A 4,195-nucleotide genomic window follows, 5' to 3' on the forward strand; every position below is an offset into this window, starting at 1 on the left:
ATATATAAATGTAAGTCTTTATTATAACTTGAAATTCTATAATATAATTTAAACACTAGAACTAAATATGTAAAATAGATACAAAAACTATTAAGTGTAATTTAAAATGAATCTACAGATATAAACTTGATATATACAAATTGTCACGGTGTTATTTTTATTCTATGTATTAACGTCTATATTTAGTAATTATTAATATGAGAATGAATATATATCTATAAATCGTTATCTTATAATTATTAGTAATATTATTATTACTATTATTAATATAATTACTTATTTATTAATACTAATTGTATATAATTTATAAAATCAGATATAAATTGTATATAATTTTATATAAGTTATAAAAATCAGGTATATATTGGAACCTATTAGATATCCCCATCGAACTGTATTTAATCCTTGTTTCTATCTGGAAATTGATACTGGCCGATCTTAATTTCATATATAACAAAAATGAGCTACAGTTGAATCAATTTTTTTTAGTTTCCTTCTGACCTTATGATTCTTTATGTTGACATATCCCCATTACAAAACAACTTTGGTAAATAATTGATTCTGTATCTATCACTCATAAACAATCACAATTACTTGTATCCCTAATTATCTGTGAGATCAACCGAGAAAAAAAAAAAGAAGAAGAAGCAGAACCGATTTATTTTTTTTATCTCAAACCCATTTCACCTTTAAATTGATTTCCAACGAGATTACAAAAAGTAAAAATGCCAAGTTGTTAGGAATCGATCACTTAAACTATCTGTGTAATCTCAACTTCAAATTCCTCTTATTGATCTCAAATTTTGGAGTCAAAGTTTCAAAACTAAAAGTCAACCGAATTGTTTTTCCATAAAATTCGAGTTGTATGTTATGATTGAAGTCCAATTAATGATTTCAAGAGTTTCATGGAGTGATTTAAAATCTTTTTTCATATGGGAATCAAAGTCTAAAACATCCTTGAAATCAAGATTTGATTTTTATTTTTTTCTATTTCAGCGAAGCAACAGATTTTGTTTTCTGTTATTATTATTATTATTTTTTTTGATTTCTGTTAAATCCTAATACACCGGTAATTTGTTTACGTTTATAAAAATATTCTAAAACTATCTTATTTTATATTCTTTTGATATAAATATGGAATTCAGTCAATTGAAAGGAAGAAGGAGGGGGAATAGAAAACAGATAGGAAAACGGGTTATTTTTATTTGGAAGTGTATTTAATCAGAAAAACAAAGATAGAAGGATGGTTTGGAAGGGGTGTTGAGGTTCGAGTGGTCATGGGTTCGAAACTGTGCATAGGCATTTTTTTTATTTATTGATTCAACCATGGGTGTTTCCTCTCTTAGGATTATTTCCAACTGTTGGGCCGAGTTAAACCACTTTCTATTAGGATGGTTTAAATGATTGGGCCGAAATGAAAGAAACGGGATAAATAGAAATAAGTTCTAGATTAAAACAGAAAGAAAGCAGATGGAGTAATGGTATGAGGTGTTGACGGGTTGCGGGAGGTCGCGGGTTCAAGCCTCATCGTGGGCAAATCTTTTTATACAAAGCTTTAAAGGGTATACACAATTATATTTTTATTTTCATTATTGTTATTATTAATTATTATGATTATTATTATTATTATTATTATTTTTTTATTGTGCTTAAGTATTAGTATTATTATTATGATTATAACTATGATTATTATTATTATTATTATTATTATTATTATTATTATTATTATTATTATTATTATTATTATTATTATTATTATTATTATTATTATTATTATTATTTTAAGGCAGATAATCAAGTTTAAGATTTGATCATTAAAAATTAAGACTTGTATCATTTTAAAATTTATAGTAATATTGTTATTTATATTATCATTAGAAATAAGATCGTTATTATTAAGTATTAGGTATTGTTATCAAAAGTATTATTTTCATTATTTTAGTTTGTAAACTTTTCTTTTATTAAAAACTACTGTTATTAACATTATCATTATAGGAATTATTATTATTGCTAATATTATTGTTATTATTATTATTATGATTAGGATTATTAATATTATTATCATTATGAAACAATACATTATGTTATTTTTTATATAAACATTATTATTAGTATCATTTTTATAAAAATAAGTAGTATTAATGTTATTATTACTAGAAGTATCATTACTTTTAAATATATCATTTTTATAAAAATTATTATTTTACTATAATTATTATTAGTATCAGTATTATCTATGTCATTATTACTAAAATAAATATGACTACTAAATTAAAAGTTCTAATGACGTTACTAAGGTCATAAGTATAAAAAATAAAGATTTTATATATAAACATACTTAGTACACAAAGCTTAACTATATTAACAATTATATATAAATAAATGAAAATATATAATTAATTAATGAAACTTATAAATTATTAAAGATATAAACTACATCACTAATAATAAAAAAATATATATATTTATTAGACTACAAGTATATGTTTTAATACATATATGAATGATATAGGTTCGTGAATCCGAGGCCAACCCTGCATTGTTCAGTTGTTCAATATAGTCATATGTATTTTTACTACAAAATACATTAGGTGAGTTTCATTTGCTCCATTTTTAAATGCTTTTGCAATATATATTTTTGGGACTGAGAATACATGCGCTGCTTTTATAAATGTTTTACGAAATAGACACAAGTGAGTAAAACTACATTCTATCGCTGGATTATTAAACCGAATATGCCCCTTTATAGTCTGGTAATCTAAGAATTAGGGAACAGACACCCTAATTGACGCGAATCCTAAAGATAGATCTATCGGGCCCAACAAGCCCCATCCAAAGTACCGGATGCTTTAGTACTTCAAAATTTATTTCATGTCCGAAGGAGGATCCCGGAATGATGGGGATATTCTTTTATGCATATTGTGAATGTCGGTTACCAGGTGTTCAATCTATATGAATGATATTTTTGTCTCTATGCATGGGACGTATGTTTATGAGAAATGGAAATATGAAATCTTGTGGTCTATTAAAAATTATGAAATGATTATTTATGCTAAACTAATGAACTCACCAACCTTTTGGTTGACACTTGAAAGCATGTTTATTCTCAGGTACGAAAGAAATCTTCCGCTGTGCATTTGATCATTTTAAAGATATTATTTGGAGTCATTCATGACATATTTCAAAAGACGTTGCATTCGAGTCGTTGAGTTTATCAAGATCATTATTAAGTCAATTATAGTTGGATATATTATGAAATGGTATGCATGTCTGTCAACTTCATATGTAATGAAAGATTGTCTTTTCAAAACGAATGCAATGTTTGTAAAATGTATCATATAGAGGTCAAGTACCTCGCGATGTAATCAACTGTTGTGAGTCGTTTATAATCGATATGGACTTCGTCCGGATGGATTAGGACGGGTCCTTTCAGTTGGTATCAGAGCGGTGGTCTTAGTGAACCGGGTCTTGCATTAGTGTGTCTAACTGATAGTCGTTAGGATGCATTAGTGAGTCTGGACTTCGACCGTGTCTGCATGTCAAAAGTTTTGCTTATCATTTTTGTCGGAAATCATCTGCTTATCATTCTTAGGAAATTACCTGCTTATCATTCTTAGTCTAGACACATCTTACTGCAATGATTGCATGAATAGTGTATAGACAAAATTTGTATCTTAGGGTATCTGCTAATTCATATCTTAGCGTATCTGTTACTGTAAACTTTGCCTGACAGCTTCCGTAGATTCCTCCGTAACTTATGAGATTTTAGTATTGTATATGCATATGTGAATTATGTATTGCAGGGTACTAATCTACATCCTATAATCTGTTTCTTATCAAAAATACTTCATCTGATCGTACGAGATGAATTCCTCAACCAGTTCGAGTCCCTCAGACTTCGATAGCTAATCCGATAGTTATTCCTACAGCTATTCCGACATGGATGTTCACCTAAGCTCCGAAAGTAGCGTCATCGGCATGAATCAACCAATCAGCCATTATCAATTCATCTGATGGGTTCGTAGTCGACTTAATTAATGGAAACGCGCAGAAGGTAATCCCTTCCACCAACCGGATTCACCTCTTGACAATGAACCTGAAGCGTCTATCGACGAACCTGTTTGAGACACCATTTTCAGTCTCATTTCCAGGGTAACTCGACAAGATTATATTCTATCCACAATTCTGAACCTTA

This window comes from Rutidosis leptorrhynchoides, chromosome 10, assembly GCF_046630445.1.
Source record: "Rutidosis leptorrhynchoides isolate AG116_Rl617_1_P2 chromosome 10, CSIRO_AGI_Rlap_v1, whole genome shotgun sequence".
Lineage (NCBI taxonomy): Eukaryota > Viridiplantae > Streptophyta > Magnoliopsida > Asterales > Asteraceae > Rutidosis > Rutidosis leptorrhynchoides.